Raw genomic sequence first — 21,238 nt, forward strand, 5'->3', positions numbered from 1 at the left:
TTCCTCTTCTCTTGCTCTGCCTCTTTGCCTTTTTCCACTTTCAGCCGCTTCTCTGTTCCTTTTCACGTGAAAACCCTTTTTACCACAAATGGGACTTTTGTTATTCCAACTTATTTTATTCCAATAAAATAATAACCCAATAATTATTATTCCAAAATAATGATAATAATCCAAACTTCCAATTATTCAATTAAATTAATAAATAAAATATTAATTTAAATTAAATAATTATCTTATTTTAATTGGGGTGTTACAACTCTCCCCCACTAAAAGAGTTTTCGTCCTCGAAAACATACCTTAAGCGAACAACTCAGGATAAGACTCCTTCATCTGGCTCTCAAGTTCCCAAGTCACATTGCCACCTGCTGGTCCTCCCCAAGCTACCTTCACCAAGGCAATCTCTTTACCCCGCAACTGCTTCAATTCTCGATCCTCAATCCTCATAGGTGATGTTTCCACAGTCAGGTTATCTCTCACCTGTACATCATCTATTTGGACTACATGCGACGGATCATGAATGTACCTCCTCAACTGAGACACATGAAAAACCTCATGCAAATTTGCAAGTGACGGCGGTAAAGCGACACGATAGGCTACCTCTCCTATCCTCTCCAAAATCTGATAAGGACCAATAAATCGAGGTGTCAACTTCCTTGACTTCAAAGCTCGACCAACACCAGTTATCGGAGTAACACGAAGAAACACATGATCTCCCTCTTGGAACTCAAGTGACTTCCTCCTCTTATCATGATAACTCTTCTGACGACTCTGAGCAATTCTCATCTTCTCCTGAATCATCTTAATCCTTTCCGTAGTTTGTTGAACAATCTCCGGTCCAACCACAACACTCTCACCGGACTCATACCAACATAAAGGTGTCCGACATCTCCTACCATACAAAGCTTCAAACGGTGCCATACCAATGCTCGAATGAAAACTATTGTTGTAGGTAAACTCAATCAAAGGCAAATAACAATCCCAAGCACCTCCCTTTTCCAAAACACAAGCTCTCAAAAGATCTTCTAATGACTGAATCGTCCTCTCAGTCTGACCATCAGTCTGCGGATGATATGCAGAACTCAATCTCAGCTTAGTTCCCAAAGCTCTCTGCAAACCTTCCCAAAATTTCGATGTAAATCTAGGATCTCTGTCCGAAACAATACTGGACGGAATACCATGCAAACTTACAATCTTCTCAATATACAACTCGGCTAATCTCTCTAACGGATAATCCATTCTGATCGGAATGAAATGAGCCGACTTCGTCAATCTGTCAACTATCACCCAAATAGCTTCAAAATTCTTATTTGTCCTCGGCAAACCAGAAACAAAATCCATACTAATACTATCCCACTTCCACTCTGGAATAGCCAACGGTTGCATTAGCCCAGACGGCTTCTGATGCTCAATCTTTGACTTCTGACAAGTCAAACAGGAATAAACAAAACTCGCAATTTCTTTCTTCATTCCCGGCCACCAAAATAACTTTTTCAAATCATGATACATCTTCGTAGCTCCAGGATGAATACTCAAACCACTACGATGTCCTTCTTCTAGAATACTCTTCTTAAGTTCGGTAACATCCGGAATACACACCCGATTACCAAATTTCAAAATGCCATTCTCGTCAACTCTGAATTCACCACCTTGACCTTGATTCACTAAAGTCAACTTATCAACCAAAAGCATATCGGATTTCTGACCCTCTCTGATCTCATCCAGAATACCACTTGTTAACTTCAGCATACCCAATTTAACACTATTGTGAGTACTCTCACACACCAAACTCAAGTCTCTAAACTGCTCAATCAAATCCAATTCTTTAACCATTAACATAGACATATGCAATGATTTCCGACTCAATGCATCAGCCACTACATTTGCTTTACCCGGATGGTAATTCAAACCAAAGTCATAATCCTTTAGAAATTCTAACCATCTCCTCTGTCTCATATTCAGCTCTTTCTGATCAAATAAATACTTTAAACTCTTATGGTCACTGAAAACCTCAAATCTTGATCCATATAAGTAATGCCTCCATAACTTCAGAACAAATACCACAGCTGCCAACTCTAAATCGTGTGTCGGATAGTTCCTCTCATGAACTCTTAGCTGTCTCGAAGCATAAGCTATAACCTGCTTATTCTGCATCAACACACCACCCAAACCCAACAATGAAGCATCACAGAAAACCTCAAATAGTTCTGACGGACTCGGTAATATCAAAATAGGAGCAGTAGTTAACCTTCTCTTTAACTCTTGGAAACCTTCTTCACATTTTGAGTCCCAAACAAATGCTTGCCCCTTTCTAGTCAACATCGTCAACGGTAACGCCAACTTAGAAAATCCCTCAATGAACTTCCTATAATAACCAGCCAAACCAAGAAAACTTCGAATCTCAGCAACAGACTTCGGAGCTTCCCACTTAGACACCGCTTCTATCTTAGAAGGATCAACCGCAACACCACCTCTTGAAATCACATGACCAAGAAAACTAACCTCTTCTAACCAAAATTCACACTTGGATAGTTTAGCAAATAACTTCTTTTCTCGTAGAACTCCTAAAACCACTCTCAATTGCTCAGCATGCTCTTCTTCAGATTTCGAATACACCAAAATGTCATCAATAAACACCACAACAAACTTATCTAGGTACGGATGGAAAATCCTATTCATATACTCCATAAATACTCCAGGCGCATTAGTCACACCAAAAGGCATTACAGAATACTCATAATGTCCATACCTCGTTCTGAAAGCAGTCTTCTGAATATCCTCAGCTTTCACACGTATCTGATGATATCCCGACCTCAAATCTATTTTGCTGAACACACTCGCACCAACCAACTGATCCATCAAATCATCAATCCTCGGCAAAGGATACCGATTCTTGATCGTCACTTTATTCAGTTGCCTGTAGTCCACACACAACCTCATAGTACCTTCTTTCTTCTTAACCAATAACACTGGTGCACCCCACGGTGACACACTCGGACGAATAAACTTCTTATCCAACAGATCTTCCAGCTGACTCTTCAATTCAGCTAACTCAACAGCAGACATACGGTACGGAGCCATCGATATCGGTCTAGTACCAGGTACCAAATCAATCGAGAACTCAACTTCACGCTCTGGCGGTAATTCATTCACTTCTTCTGGAAACACATCAGGAAAATCACACACCACGGCTAGATCACAAATCGCCAGTTTATCTTTAGCCTCCAAAGTCGCTAACAGCATAAACAACTCTGCCCCATCTGCCACTGCCTCATTCACCTGCCTTGCTGATAGAAACAAACTCTTTCCTTCCTCAATCTCAGGAAAGATCACAGTCTTATCAAAACAGTTGATAGAAACTCGGTTAAACACCAACCAGTTCATACCCAAGATAACGTCAATCTGCACTAGTGGAAGACACACAAGGTCTATCCCAAAATCTCTACCAAAAATACTCAAAGGACAATTCAAACAAACTGAAGTAGTAGTCACTGAACCCTTTGCAGGAGTATCAATCACCATACTACCATACATCTCAGATATCTCTAACTTAAGTTTCACCGCACAATCCAAAGATATAAAAGAATGAGTAGCACCTGTGTCAATAATAGCTACAAGAGGAAAGCCATTAATATAACACGTACCTCGGATCAAACGATCATCTGCAGAAGTCTCGGAACCCGATAAAGCAAAGACCTTGCCTCCTGACTGATTCTCTTTCTTCGGCTTAGGACACTGTGGACTGATATGACCCAACTCTCCACAGTTGAAACAAGTCACAGTCTTCAACCGACACTCTGCAGCCAAATGACCACCTTTTCCACACTTGAAACACTTCATCTCAGCACTGGTACATTCATGGACACGATGTCCAGCCCGACCACATCTATAACACTTAACAGGGGCACTAGAGTCTCCCCCACTAGGCCTCTTCATCCCACTCTGTCTCTGGAAACCTTTGCCAGCTGCATACGGTTTTCCACGATCAATCTGATTCTTACCCTTCCTATCAACCCTTTGCTGATAGCTCTCTGCTCTAGCCTTGGAATCCTGTTCGAAAATCCTGCAACAGTCAACCAAATCAGAAAACACCCTGATCCGCTGATATCCAATAGCCTGTTTGATCTCGGGACGCAGCCCGTTCTCAAACTTCACACACTTAGAAAATTCCCCAGTAGCCTCACTATAGGGAGTATAATACTTGGACAGCTCTGTGAACTTAGCAGCATACTCAGTAACAGACCGGTTACCCTGCTTCAATTCCAAGAATTCTATTTCTTTCTTTCCTCTAACATCCTCTGGAAAGTACTTCCTCAGAAATCTCTCTCTGAACACAGCCCAAGTGATCTCAGCATTCCCAGCAGCTTCCAACTCAGTGCGGGTAGCAACCCACCAATCATCAGCTTCTTCTGCCAGCATATGCGTACCGAACCTGACCTTCTGGTTATCGGCACACTCAGTTACTCGGAAGATTCTCTCGATCTCCTTCAACCACTTCTGAGCGCCATCTGGATCGTATGCTCCCTTAAACATTGGAGGATTGTTCTTCTGGAACTCACTCAGTTGACGAGCAGCTCCCATTCCCACAACATTCGGATTTCCTCCAAGTACTCCAGCTAGCATACCCAGAGCCTCAGCAATTGCAGCATCATCTCTACCTCTTCCAGCCATCTTTATTCTGAAAACCCAAACAAACTAAAACAATAAGTACTGATAGGGTTACACAACACCTATCCCGTACAGGGAAAACAGAATAATTACGACTCGACTCGACCGACTATGCTCTGATACCACTAATGTAACACCCTTCTAAATACCCCAAAATATTTAATTAAAATAATAATATATCAATCAGAGTAATTATGCCCCGAAGGGTGTCACACAATCATTTCACAACATTTATCAAAATATCCTGTCATGCTCATTTATTTAATCAAAATAAGACTCTTTTGCATAATTCGCAGCGGATACAAAACATCGACATTCAAAGCATGTACTACATTGCATGTAAAGTTGATCAACAACTGTATTAAAACATATTCAAACATCCCCTCCCGATGTTACATCTACCAGAGCATGACCCACTAAGGACGACACTAGACTCCATAGCACTAGCTTCTACTCAACTCATTGCTCGTTACCTGAAAAAATAGATGTAAGGGTGAGTTCCTCAATCAATATAATAAGCATTATAGAACAACATGTAATGCTAAGTAATTAACACATCAATTCACCCTAATCAGACTACGCACTCAGCAACGGCAATATCCGTTCCAACATCATATTCAACAGTAACATATAGCATATGTATAATCTCAACCATACTCAACATCAACAACACAACACATAACACACATATAATACTGGAATACATCCATTCATATTATATGCCATACATTCATTATGAAATGAGACTCCACACATGCGGTACCGACTATCCTTGAACATACAGTTCAAGCTCACCGATCAACTTCAGATACGGCTACTAAGCTCACTAGTCCCACTCATTTGAGATCTAATGACTCACTCACCAATTCCTCACCATGGGAATTAGCTACAGCCCCGAAGGCTAGACTATGCACACTAATCATCTAGCATGCAAACATCAACAACAAATCCACAATGATTCACTCACTAATTCCTCACCATGAGAATTAGCTACAGCCCCAAAGGCTATGCCATGCATAATATATACATTCACAACAATATGCATATCATCAGACATCCTCAATATTTTATCACATAAGCATATCAGATCATGCCAAACAACAACCACAGTATTAGTACACTCTACTAATACCTATACTACTCAAAGCCACGGGAAATGATCCCTAATATGTCATACATCAGCTGAATTACAACACTCAGTCTAAACAACCAAAACTGCACAACAACAGCACAGAAAATACACAATTCTGCCCATACGCGTATTGCCTATGCCCATACGCGTATTGCCCACGCCTGACCAAATCCATACGCGTAATGCCCACGCCCATACGCGTATGCTACGCATATCACATTCCCATACGCGTACCAACAGAGACCAAAACACGTTCAAAACATCATCTTCCTCATCCATACGCGTATTGCCTAGTGCCATACGCGTACCAGCCATCTCATACGCGTATTGCCTAGTGCCATACGCGTATGACCAGAGACCAGAACTCTCAGATCTGCAATGGCTTTCTCTGCTACGAGATCTACCCAATCCAACCTTCCACAGTCCAAATTTCACACATAATTCATTCATCTCATCTAACACGAATGATACACTTTCGATTCCAAAATTTTCTAACGTTTCTACCTCTAATTCCTACGAATTTCATCAATTTTAATCCCAATTCCGTTCATCCAATATTCTACCAATTTCAGCATGCATCAATCAAATCAGAGGTAAAACAATAGTTTCTCACTACCCAGTACATATCATCCCATAATACCCGTTATTCGATGATAAACCCCCCTTACCTGAGTTAATCCGGCACTTCCGTTAGCTTCAAGCTTTTCCTCTTCTCTTGCTCTGCCTCTTTGCCTTTTTCCACTTTCAGCCGCTTCTCTGTTCCTTTTCACGTGAAAACCCTTTTTACCACAAATGGGACTTTTGTTATTCCAACTTATTTTATTCCAATAAAATAATAACCCAATAATTATTATTCCAAAATAATGATAATAATCCAAACTTCCAATTATTCAATTAAATTAATAAATAAAATATTAATTTAAATTAAATAATTATCTTATTTTAATTGGGGTGTTACAAGAAACATGTCCTAGCCTAAGGTTCCATATCTTGGCATTATTGTCTAAACTAGAACTAGTGTTACAGGTAGAAGAAGGAAGGGAAAACCATATGTGAGGTTGAGCATGTAAATCATATAGGTCACCATGATTTAAGAAGGGAAAAGGCCTTTTCAAGGTTAGGTAGTGGTTAAAGGATCATGATTTGAGATTGGATATGACAGTATTGCTAATTGATACCTTTCAAAAAATTTAAAACCTTGTCTTGTTCACGAAATTTTCGAAGGTCTGAAACGGCACCGTAGGTGTACGGAATGGAAAAAATGAAGTCCCTTGATGGTTGATAAGTGTGGATTTGATCCCAATGATATGTTAATTGGGTGAAATAATTTGAGACATCAAGTGTACCTTGCTAGAGATTCAGAAGATATCATCCTCAGAGAAATGAGTACGCAAATTTTCCCATAGTGTGTGAGCATTATCGGTCCATAGAATATATTGGGTAATTGTGTTAGAAATGGATCTTTGTAGATAAGATAACACAAGACTGTAGCACCGAATCCACAGATCGTGAAGAACATTGGTGTTGTATGATTTGGGGAATGTACCGTCAATGAAGCATAATATTTGTGTGGATATGAGCGCTACTTTCATTGATCGAGCTCATGAGATATAATTCTTGCTATCAATAGAAGGAGTGACAATAATTAGAGTAGGGTTTTTGCTTAGGTGAATATAGTAAAGGTTTGAAGGATTGGTTGAAAAATTGAAGAAGTTTGTGTCCGCCGTGGATGTTAGGGTTTTGAGATTTGGGATAAAGGTATATAGAGGACGAGGATGAAAATAAAGTTAGGGTTTGAGATTTTTTAATGTTCTAGGTAAGTAGTTGAAGGTTTCTGGGTTGGATTCATTATAGATGGATGAAAAAGATAAGAAAGTTGTGGGATATCCGGGCTTACGTTGAAGGTTGCGTTAAAGGTGATGAAAATTATGGGTAAAGAAAATGATGATCAGTGTAGAAGATTTGAAGGTCATGAAAAATATAGGTAAGTAGTTGAAAGTTTATGGGTTGGATTTGTTGGAGATGGGGATGATGAATATTATAAGATGGTGACGAATTCTGGGATGAGTATAATGAATAGAGATACGATAAATCAAGAAAGTGTAGAGAGGGAAAATGATGGGGAAAATATATGAAAATGAGTGTGTTTTGGTGATCTTGATCAAAGGAAAGATATGAGAAATATGTGAACAACGAGTAAAAAAAGGACACATTGAAAAAGAGATAAGATCAAGATGTACAAAGAAAATGTAGCTGAAGGAAATTTAGGAGTGAATATAAGGAAACCACACATGTAAAACACTTCTGACGCAAGGATAAAGATGAAGCATAAAGGAAGGAAAAAAAGGTGAAGAGGAAAAAAATAATATCGGGGATATACCTCTGGTACCATTACAATGTGGAAATGCAAATGCCACACATTTTGGAATAAAGGAATGAAAATATTTTTCTTATTAATTGAAGGAACCAAAGGCCTATGTATTTATATACAATGTATATCAGTTAAGCCTAAATAATAGGAAAAGTTTGTTACATACAAAAACAATAATGATAATAAAACAAATAATATTAAATGATGTTGCCCATGTGTAAGAATTTTCTTCTGGTTAACTGCAGTTAAGCACGATTCTCCCCACTTGATGAGTATAAGCTTGTATGCTGCAAGAAGTTTTTCTTTAATCAGTTCTTCAGAACTAAACTCATCTTTAGACTTATATCTTTCAGGATATGTCATCACAACATTGCCAACATCTTTCTCACATTCACTTTCAGAGTCTGACCAAGTGATGTTTAATCCTTTTTTCTATCTCCTTAGAAAGTTAGGGCATTCTGATCTAATATGTCTATAGTCTCAAAATTCAAAGCATTGAGTACCTTCCCCATAATTGGGTTCTTCTTCATTTCTGTATTTGTTCTGGGGAAAGATTTTGTACCTCTTATGTTAAGCATTTTTCCTCCACTTTATGTCCAAATATTTCAAAGAATTGTTGAATTTTCCCCCAAGAAGAGCAATATTAACTGCCAAGCTCTCTTCTTTGTCACCTTGACTTCCAACTTCCTCAGTGTTGGATGCAAAGGTTGTACCTTTGTTCTTCTTTTTTGACCTGTCACTGATGGATATCTCAAAGGTTTTTTGAGAACCAATGAGTTCATCAACACTTATACTACTTAGGTATTGAACTTATTTAATAATAGTCACTTTCATATCAGACCTCTTAGGTAATGGTTTGAGAATCTTTATGGCAAGCTTTTCTTCAGACATCTTTTCACCTAAGGCAAAGGATGTGTTTGCAATGTCATGCAATCTGATGTGAAACTCACCCACAGTTTCATCTTTGTTCATCCTTATGTTCTCAAATTTTATTGTTAGGAGTTGTAACCTTGACATACGAAACTTAAATGTGCCTTCATGTGCAGTTCTTAGAATCTCCCATGCTTCTTTAGCTTCTGAACATATGTTGATCAACCTAAACATGTTCTTGTCTACACCATTTAAAATATCATTCAATGCCTTGGAGTTCCCAAGGGCTTCATCATCTTCAGCATCAGTCCAATCAGCCTCTAATTTTAGGCTGGTTGTACCATCTTAAGACGTAATCATTGGATGTTTCCATCCCTTGATCATAACTTTTCATACTTTGTTTCCCAAGGATTTGAGAAAAGACACCATCATCACCTTCCAATAATCATAATTTGTGTCATCCAAAGCAAGTGGTTTATTGACTAATCCTACATCTCTATTTGTCTCCATTTGAACAAAATTTATCTTCCCTGGAGCTCACCCAACAAGATGGGGGGTCTGCTCTGATACAAATTGAAATTCTATTCCTCCGAGGATAGATGTTGAATTCGATGCTTTGATAAACGGTTCGACAAGATACAACTGAACCAATATAATACTAAGTACTAGATGATGGAGCATAAAATCAATAAAGAACATGATCAATTGTTTACCCAGTTTGGTCAAACCACACCTATGTTTTGGGGGCTAATTCCACAACCCAAGAAAGGAAATTCATTATTAGTAGCTTAGTACAATTAGACTTACAAGCAACAACAAACCTTATGTTGTTCAATGCCTCTTCCTAACACTACCCAATGAATTTCTATTTAGAGTATCCCCCTAAACATGAGAACCTACTAACTTTCTTCTCTATCACACAACCTGTGATAGGAGATAACAATCACTAAACCCTAGTGATCAACTTCAATTTAACATTATGAATGATGTTGAATATTATAACTCACATAGATAAACCTTTTATGCCAAGTTACTGAAACATAGAGGTGTACATAACAATGTTGAATTTACAACTCAACTAGACAAACTTTCTTCGCCACGTTACTAAAACATAAAGGTGTAAATGAAAATGACAAGGACTCTTGTAAACCCTAGCACTTTAAAATCTTCAATGTGAATGCTTATTTTCCAATGTAGGTTTTTGCCTCTTATAAGGAAAAATAACTCTAAGCTTTTTCCTCGTGGATATGAAGTTATTTTTCTTCCAGAATATTTGAATAATTTGTTGGATATTCGATTTGCTCCTTGAATATCCCCAACAAAAATATATGATTGAGTTTATAAAAAAATCAAATTTAAATGTCTTTTAAAATTGATTTGATATTCACAGTTATCCAACAAATCATATAATCACATTGTTAAACCAATAGCAATAAAACATAACTGAATCTTCTCAAAAGATTCTATTAAAATGCAATAATCTGGTGCATGTTGCACAAGGCCTAGATGTCGTACCAACATACTAGAGCATCATGCCCATCATGTGTCCCTTTTGTAGTTTCATACAGCTTTAGCAAGCTAGACCAATCTTGAACACTTGGACACTTCTCCAAAGTGTTATTTTTCTAAATGCAACAAATACAAAGGGCCATGCAATAGGAACAACAAAGAGAGAAGGGGGAGGAAGAGAGAGAGAGAGAGATGAATAACTTGATGGTTAGAGTTAGGAATTTTCGTTTTTTCTTATCAATTTTAGAAAATTAGTAATTCTAAATTTGTTAACCGTTGGATCGAACTGATTTTTAGAGACAAGGTTTATAAGAAACAATGTTACACTTTCATTGCTCGGATCCTTGAAACATGGTTTGATTAAAGAGATATTGTATTTGCTAGGAAGCAGTTTTATGGAGATTCTTTGTTATAGTTTTAATGAAACATTAATCTACATGGGATCCTATGGGGCCATCCATCAGCATGGAGACCTTCCATGATCAGATCTTATTCTTAGAATGACTTCTATGTCTCCATCTCAACCCCAAACACAAAATAAATAATTTACACAAGCTCTTCAAAATGCATGTGACATACCAATTTCTAATTTTTCCAAGCCTTGCCTCAAAGGTAACCATCTCTAGATCAAGACACTTTAAAAGGATAACAAAGTAGGACTCGAACGATGAAGGACTAATTTACATGGGATATTGATCATTATTAAAGGTAACATGTCATTGAAGGCATCAAAATTTCGTGACAAACTGATGAAATTACGAAGTCCAATTACTGATTGGAATTAAACTCCTTTGGAACGTCGATATTTTGAATTTTGATTAAAATTAAAGAAATATCTCAACAAAATTTGAAGTGTAGGGATATGGAATATTAAGCTCCCGCTTATGTGTTTGTGTGCATGAATGTCAGATTTTAGGCCTAAAATTATGAAGTTACACATGCTCAAGGGTGACTAAGGATGCATGGTTTGCCATTAAAGTATTGGGAACCAACTAGTTTATTTGTAATTGTTTATGGTATTGACACTTTTTTATCAATTGATGAGCATACAATAAAATGAACTTTGGGTATTTTCACATGTACATATAGACCTTAACATGTTAGATACTCTCCATGATCGTATTTTGTTGAACGAGAGAGTTGTGTGTTCTTTGTTGAATTGGAATATGAAAGTTTACCTCTTTTTTTTTATAACTATGTCTCTGTGTATGTGTGTGTGTGTGTGTTTGTTTGTGTGTGTGTGTGTGTGTGTGTGTGTGTGTGTATGTGTGTGTGTGTGTGTGTGTGTGTGTTGGTTATAGTATTTATAAATGTTGGAAGTTAAAAGGCAAGAATGTTGAGAAGTCATTGAGTAAAGAATGAACAAGATACATGTTTAAAAAGTCCAAACATGCTAGACGAGTTAATTGATGAATATGTAAATATGTAAATGTCATAGAGAAGAAATCATACTCTTGAGATTGACATAGAGAATGATTACTTTGTTGCATCGATTTAGCCAAAGAATAAGGTTAATGTTAATTAGGAGAATTTATCATAAACAAGCTCTCTGAATGAAGATTATATAGTAGTAGAGATTGCTAATCATTTGAATGAGAATTTGGTGATTGATAAAGAGATGGTTGATGATTGAAGGGATAAACTTCACCTTGATCTTGTAATTATAGAAAATAGTGGTAAGAATTTGATGAGAGATTCCTATGATGATTTGCATTTGAAGAAGAAGAATAACCTTTTAGGGTTACGCTTGGTAGAGCAATTTTTAGTTAGAATTGGCTAGATAATTTGTATTGGTATATTTGAAAAGGGACTACAAGAGGTGATACTGAGGCAATGGATATGACATTTCACTCATGGCACCTTCCTAGTTGCATGTTTCCTAGTTTGAGTGTCAGTTTCCTGAATGAGATACTCTCTCTTCAGATACGTCACCCATGTCCTTGATAATTTTCCTAAAGCGTGCAATTGTAGGGGTGATGTGTCTCTAGTCTACAGTGGTGTAGAGGAAGTCATGAGGAAGCCAACAATGTTCCCATGAATAACTATACACTCCCATGTTTTCTCAAAAATGGTTGTTATACCAAGGGGAATAAGATCTAGGCTCAATAGAAATATGAATACTTTAACACTGAAGTTGAGAAGGGGAAAATCTCATATTCATACAGATACTAGATACATAGAGTTTCTCACCTCCTTACATGAGATAGCTCTAAACACTACAATAAATCTTAAAATCATATGACATCCCTTAATCATTGGGGGTTGTCACATAATTTACTTTTAGCTAGTACAATTGGCACCTACCGCGGAACCCAGTAAAACTAACATGGGATACACTCATTGTTGGTTTCCCCGTCTTCTCACTGTGATGTTTAAGAAAAGTTCTAAGATCGCTGTGAACACCAACACCAGAGGTTTCACTAGCGAGGGAGAATATTGTTCCTCCCAGAGAAAGTATGCTCGATAGGTTTTTACACCTAACATCGTACTTGTCTACACGTTCAGAATCCTAGAGAGAGGATGAAAATACATAATCACATTCTCAAATAAAGACATTGCTGGTGTTCATTCCTACAACAATGACTCCATAATCGTCATGTTTCAGTCTGATAATTGGGATGTGAAGCGAGTGTTGATCGACCTTGGTAGCTTAGCAGACGTCTTGTTTTGGAGCGCCTTCTGTCGCATCACGCGAAAAACCGGCGGGAAAAGAAAGAACAGAGCTGCCACCGTGCGTTATTTATCCCAAAAGAGGGAAAGGAAACGCTCAGAGTAAACCTGGGAAAGAACATGGTCTCGCGACCAAAGAGAATGGGTTCGGGAGTCGGTTATGCGAAGGGAAGGTATTAGCACCCCTACGCATCCGTAGTACTCTACGGGATCCACGCACAAAAGGAAGGAAATTGGTTGCTAAACACTGCTCAAACACACACACACACTGGCTGAAAAGAGACAAAAGAAACTGACTGAAACTGACTCGGCAGGATATCGCATCCTGGGCCTACTTAGTCTATCAGGCATAGACATCAGAGTCGAAGTAGTTCGGACTGGGGAAACGACATATGCTCGCTAGGATATCGCATCCTATGCATACGTATCTTCTCGGACGAGAGAAGAATCAGAGCATTCGTAGCTCGGCTGACACGCGCACAAACAAACACAGGCAAAGGCAAACGTGGAGCCCGACTGCCAATCACTGGACTTACATCAGCATCCGAACCAAAACACACGCAAGGAGGCAAACGTGGAGCCTGAATGCCAATCACTGGACTTACATCAGCATCCGAACCAAAACACACGCAAGGAGGCAAACGTGGAGCCTGAATGCCAATCACTGGACTTACATCAGCATCCGAACCAAAACACACGCACACTGGAACCTAACTGCCACTCGATGGACTTACATCAGCTTCCAAGCACACAACAACACAACAAGTTAATAGGGAGTCGGGGACTCGAGCCTATAACTGTCAAGCACACACACAAAAGAAAAGAAAAGGCGCCCGGAGAGATCAGCTCAATCTCCTGCCTACATACTTCATCTGGTATGAAGATCAGGGCGATGTAGTTCCCCTACGGAGGGATAAAGGACTAGCCTAACCAGATAACAGAGGGAGACACAACTAGGGAGACTACGACTCGAGCCTAGATGTTATCATGCAAATTCATCCCTAAGTTAAGGTTTCTAGCTAACTGGCACAGGGAGCCAGCCTATCCTAAACATGACTTGCACAGGAAGCAAGCCACACACACACTTAACTTGCACAGGAAGCAAGCCAAGCAAAACCTACTTGCACAGGAAGCAAGCCTAAACTAAACCTAACTTGCACAGGAAGCAAGTCAAACAATCCTAACTTGCACAGGAAGCAAGTCAAACAATCCTACAAGCACAGATAGCACACACTATACACAAGCAAGTGGCTCAAACAAGGGTTAGGTTTTAGTCGAGGGGTCATATCAACCTCAACAAACAAACCTCTGGAACTGGGTGAATGTTGCTCTTAACCTTGCCATTGAGGGGCTAAGGTGAAGCAGATGAAAGGTGAGTGAAGATAAGACTTCACAGCTCTTATCCCTGGCCTGGGAGAGCTCAAGACAAGAATGTGTGGGTTCAGAAAGTGGGAACCCTTCTACACATTTAAAACTGACTCAACTGTGCAATTGCACAAGATCTTGGGTTTTTATCTGCAATGCATCAACACAGTGGTGTGAGCAAAGCAGATGACACACTGAATAGCAGGGGATAGGTTGCATATCCCTTGGGTTCTGCCAATTGCCTCTTCACTTAGGAGGACTTTGACTCTATGCAAGGACAAAAATAAACAGTCACAAACATTGCCTCTTAAGGAGGACTTCAGACAGTTGCCTGGCCAAGTAACAGGCCAGGTCTTCCAGACTACATGAAGTACAAGAGACATACCTCAATGCAAATTGCTTATACAAGCAAAGCAAAGCAAAAAGTTCACAAAGGAACTAAGCAACTAAAACACCTGAAACAGTCAAGCAGATGTTAGTATGCAACTTCAAACAAAACAAACAGAAACAGACAACCACAGTCCATTAGAGGCACATGGATGTGCAAGGCACAAGGCTTAGGGCATGTGAGCCAAGCCACCTACAAAACAAATAGGTTAGACAATGATACTTGAGTAATCTCAATCAAAAGAATTGGTCTCAATGGCCATTTGATGGTCAACCTGAAAACACAAGCTCAAAGGTGAGTAACAGGACCACTAAGACAAGCCTGGGGTCAAAAATGAATGGAAAAAATCAAAACAACAAAGGATATCCAATCAAAGTCAAGTATAAACATTCAAGAAACACAACCAATTGGGTTCACATCCATATCAATCACTATCATCATTTCATGAGCAAATTAGGTCAAAGCATGGCATTTAGAAGCTCATAGAGGTCAACAGCAAGACTTGCATCAAAAGCAATCTAAACATTTTCCAAAAATCACCAAATAAATCATGATCAAACCTAACACATAGCATGATAAGCATGTCAAATTTCATCTCATTTGGACAAGTGGAAGGCAGTCAATGAAAATCAGAAAGTCAAAGCAATTTTGAACATGCTCAATGAAGTCAACCAAACATGCATCAACTTAGAAAAATCATAAGTCAAGAATGGTGTATGATAAATGAATGGGATCAAAACCATGGCAAATATGAGTATGTCTAGTTATCTCATGCAAAATTTCATGTCCATCTAATAAAGTATGAGAATTTCACAAATGAAATGGGAACATGTATCACACAAGGTCAACATTTGTCTAGGCAGGGAAGAAAAATCTCAAACAAATGGAAAATAGTTCAAATAAATCCAAGAAAATTCACATGTAAACTAGACATACAAGAGTAGGTTCATGCAAAATTTGGGGTCATTTGGATGTAAGGAAGCATGGTAATGAAAATCATGAAGTTGGACATCAATGGTGTGACACAAATTGTCACACCCTAATTCAAAAAATCATAACTCACAAACCACAAATGATAAATTCACAAACTCTACACCAAAATCACCATGAGTGTGTCTAGTTTGAGCACAAAAAATTTGGGAGCCATTGGATACATTCTCATCATTTCACAATTGATTTGGCAAGGTGTACAAAATTTAGTCACATGTCACAAACCCTAAGGCCATTTAAAAACCATTCATCCAAAAATTCTGGAAAAATAATGATAAAAAAGTAGAGATCATGATGAACACAACACAAAAATTCCCATTGATTTTGGATCAAGATTGAACAAGTTATGATTTTTACAAGATGGGCATCAAAAATGAAATAATTATTGAAATTAACATTGAAAGAATGGCATTTTGGTAATATTGGAATCCACTAATCAAAACACAGTCGTTTTGGGCAGGGATTGAAATGTTTCTATTGGTTGTTGGGAAAGAAGTCAGGCACGTGAGAAATGGGGCAGAAGATCTGGGAAAACACAAATTGGGAAACTAGGGTTCATATCCAAAAATCATGATTTCGCAATTTTGCCCAAAAATCAAAATTAAATACATGGAAATGATCAGCAAGCCATGGCAAACAAGAATCTACCATTGATTTTCATTAAAACCACACAAAAGTCGAGAATCGAGCAGAAACCTATTCTAACATCAAACTTCAAAACCATATATCTTCATGGATAGATAATCATTCTCAAAAAGGAAAGCAACATGATACTCAGCATTGAAAGACCTATACTAAACATGTATTAATTTGGAAAATAATGGAGCTCGAAAATTTACCAAACTGAACAGGGCAATGTTGAATGTGATGCTGGAGATGCTTTCAATGCTTGACAGGTATCCAAATAGCTTCAAAGGGTCCAAGGCAAGCTGTTTGACACCTTACTTGAACTCGAATCAAGCTGGAAATGAAGAGGGCCACTGAACTGGTTTTTGCTTGATTTTGAGAAAGGTGATGTTTTTTGATTTTCAAACAGTGAGCAATGGAGGTTTGAGACAGCTTCAATATACCCTATGGATCATGACAAACTAATTTGCTAAGCTTGGAATGGCCTGAAAGTGAAAGTGGCTTTGAAAATGCAAATTTGATACAATGTGACAAGTTGAAAAGTGATTTTGAGTTCTTGATGTTTTCTGCAGGTTTTGAGGCTTTGGACACTTGCTATGTGATATTTGAGGTGTGTTTGCAATGCTCTTTTGATCAACAAGTGCTTAGAACAAAAGCTGTCATGTTTTGGCTATTTGGTGGCTTTTTGAATGAGATGTTGAGATGGACCAAACTGCTATGGTTGGCAAGGCAAGGTTTTGGTTTTGACAGCAAGAATGAAGAAATACTGTTATCAAAGCAAGGCAGGGTTTGTTACTTTGTTCAGTTTTTACAGGTTTTGGAAGAATGGCCAAGGGTGTATGGTTTGTGGCTGCAAGACCAGTGCTACAAGAAGCTGATGCAGATGGTGTAAAATGATTGCAATGAGTTCACAACGTGGTGTAGGTGTTGTCTTAGGCAAGGCAATGTTTTGTTCTTTGGTGGTTTGTTGACAGGTTCAGTAAATGCAAGGCAAGGTGTTTTTGAGCCAATGAGGGGACCAAGGTTTGTAGGCTAGATGGATGCAATTGTTGCTGCAGCTATTGGTTTCATTTGATGGAAAATGTTGAGGAAATGCTGTGTTGAGCAAAGCAGGGCTTTGTTCTTTTGAGGATTTGACAGGTTTGGTAAGTGTGAAAAATGCAGTTTTTAGGATGAGGGATTTTTGTGTTATGGCTGCTACTTATTAGTGCTTCCAATGACAGGGAATGAGATTAAGATGTTCTATTTGAAGTTGCTTTTGGCAGGGCAAAACTTGGTCTTTTGTGTTTTTGGGCTGAACTTGCAAAAATGCCAAGATGTGTTTTTTGGAGAATGATTTGAAGCAGGTTGGTTCTGCTGTGTATGTTGGCTTGTGTTTTTGAAATGCAACAGCAAGGTGATGTTTTGAGGGAATGTGGAGATTTTTTGGTTTTTTGCTCCTAGTAATGTTTCACATGACAGGAAACAAATATAACCCCTGCTGTCTTGTGCTGCTTGCTCCTTTTGACAGCATTGGCCATTTTGAAAAGAGAATGTCCAACGAGAGAGAGTGAGGATTTTAGCATGAGTGAGTTGGTTCGATGGTTGGTCTGCTGCTACTTCATGGCAGCAAGTGAGGTTTTTTGTATCCAAACCATGCTTAGTTCACTTTGTGAGTTTTGACAGTTTCTTTGGTAAATGCAAGTTTGGTTTCTTGACAGAAAAAATGGAATGGCCAAGAGTGAAGTGTGTTTTTGAAAAATGTGTGAACCAAGGTTTTTTATTGGTTTTGATGGCTGCCACCTGGTTTTGGTTTTGACAGAAAAATGGTAAGGAGAATATTGCCTCAAGCCAAGGCCAGGTTAGGTTGCTTTTGGACTGAGAGTTGGAAATGCAAGTGAGAGGGGTTTCTTTTTTGGTCTGCTGCTGCTCTTGTTGACAGAAAAAAAACAAGTGAAGTTTGCTGTTCTGTTTTGTGCTGTCTTGGTAAGGCAGTCTCTTTTAGAAGAATGGCCAAAGCGGTTTTTCCTAGTCATGAAAATCAATCCAGTTCTGCCTGCAATGTGTTTTGGTCTTTTTTAGTTTGACAGGTTTTTGCAAGAGTTTTCAAAGCCAAGTGGATGAGTGAAGCCTACAGTGTGTTGTTTTTGTGGCAACTGGTTTTTTTGGTAAGGTTTGGCAAATGATGAAAGGTTTGATGAACTTGGCTGCTGTTAGAAGTTGCCTTTTGGACAGAATTTTCCAATGCCAAGAGTGAGAATGGATGTTGATTATTGTTTCAAAAAGTGACAGAACCAAAATGATCCAAAAAAGTCCTCCTGTTTTGTGTTGCTGGTGGTTTTTTAAACAACACTTGCCAACTTGACAAAATGCCAAGCAAATCAGTTTTCGCAACAGTTGGAATTGGTTGGTCTGCTGCTACTGTCCTCTCATGACAGAAAAATCCACCACCAACCTGCTGTTTTAGGAGTTGCTTATGTGGTTTGGACAGAAAACCTGGAATGTCCACAACAAAGGTGAGCTAGGCTTTGGTTATGCAGTTGTTTTTTGTTATGACAGCCAAAAAATGACATTCAGCCTTTTGCCATGTTGTCTTTGTTGCTTCTAATGCTTGCAATATGACAGAAAAAATGGGGGAAAAGTTCTGCTATGAGAGTACAAGGCAAGGGGTGGAAGCATGGGTGGATGGTTGCAAAGTCCTTTCCTTCCAAAATTTAAGCAACTTAAGGCATGGCTTCTTGTACTACTGGTTTTTAAGCTGCAAGTGAGGCTCACCATGACAGAAAAATTGCTGCATAATTGCTGTCCTTTTGAGGTACAAGGCAAGGCATGGTGGATGCAAGGACAAGTATGGTGCAATTGTACCTTTCTTACAATTCAAGCAACCAAGTATGATTCACATGTGCTGCATATTTTGACTTTGCAAACACATTCTAAATGACATTTATGAGCTGTTCCAATTGGCCAAATGTTGAAAAAATGTTTAAATCAAAAAGTCAACTCTTGGTCAAACTTACATTCAAATGAGAAAGGTCAAAATATGCCATTTTGATTGGTGAAGTTTTGGCTCATGAAATTTATATTTTTGGAAAGAGGGGATCAAATGTGACTTGTAGGAAAAAACCCCACCAAAATTGGCCAAACGGTTTGAGAGATATGGCCCTTTGAAGTTCAAGATTTTCTGAAATCGATTCGATCATAACTTGCCAACCACACATGGGAATTGAGAGTTCTAGGACTTTTTGGAAATGGGAGAACAAGATCTTCAACTTTCATGTTGGGCAAAAATTCATTTGAGGCTTGTATCAAAATGTAAGTTTGAGGATCAAGACTTTCCATTTATGGCAGGTTTCAGTTACAGGCCCAGTTTCTGTTTTGGGAAATTCATGATCTGGCTTCAAATTCTTCCATGATGGTGTTTGGCATGATGTATGATGACTATTTGGACATGAATGAACTCTCACAAACCAATTCCAATCATCCAATCACTGATTAAACAGACAGTTGACCAACAGTTGACTTTTAGGGTTTCTGACCGATTGTGCATTGACTGATGACTTCCAAACCCTAATTCCTTGAGGACTTGACTTCAAATGATGTCTCAAGTTGTATGGACTCTTGATTATTGACCATGGTGCCCTAATTCCACAAGAATGACCACCATCCACTGTTTTGACTGACAGTTGACTTTTTTAGGGTTTTTGACTGTCTGGGCATGAACTGCTGACCTCTGAGCCCTTAACCCTTGACCAAAATACTTCAAATAGACCTCCAAGCCATGTGAACTTGTTGGACAAACCCCAAGGCCTTGATTCAATGAGAAATTCTTTTGCTTGCTTGGTTGACTGATCAGGAGATTAGTTTGACCTAATTCTTGACTGTCTTGCACTAGAGGCAACTGAGGGACAATGCAAATGCTATGCAATAGATCATGATATGCCATGACCTAATGTGAAAATGTATGCATGATGATAGGTGCAAATTTGAGGTGCTACAGCTGCCCCTATTCAATCAGCTGGGAACCCGAATGGATGAGAGCAACGGCTGTCAGACTTTCAGGGTAAACAGGGATTGAATACCAAGAACCGAAGAATTTGCACAATACAGGGATCCACCAATGGAAACGTCCACTGGGATTTGATACTGGGTATTTTGTTTTGTTTTTTTTGGTTTTCAAAGGGTACAGCCACATCCAGACATCGCAACGACGATGAATGGGAACAACAATCACAGCTAGATGCCAACGGACAACTAGGAAAAACTCGACGTTTATCGGGACCAACGGAGAGGTAACCAGACGCTATTGAATAACTGGGAGGGATACAACCATACGTCAACGGACGAAATGGGAAAAACTCAACGTTTACCAAGACCAACGGAGAGGTAACCAACTGGGGACGACCAGGAAAAACTCGACGTTTATCGAAACCAACGGAGAGGTAACCAGACATTAATGAATGACTGGGGGGACTCGACCAGACATCAACGGATGAATGGGAGAAAACTCGACGTTTACAGACATCGGAAGATGATGTTTACAGACACCAAAAAGATCGACCAGACATTTACTGATGAATGGGAAGACTCGACGTTTACAGACATCGGAAGATGATGTTTACAGACACCAAAAAGATTGACCAGACATTTACAGATGAATGGGAATGAGAGAAAC

Source organism: Lathyrus oleraceus, chromosome 6, assembly GCF_024323335.1.
Source record: "Lathyrus oleraceus cultivar Zhongwan6 chromosome 6, CAAS_Psat_ZW6_1.0, whole genome shotgun sequence".
Lineage (NCBI taxonomy): Eukaryota > Viridiplantae > Streptophyta > Magnoliopsida > Fabales > Fabaceae > Lathyrus > Lathyrus oleraceus.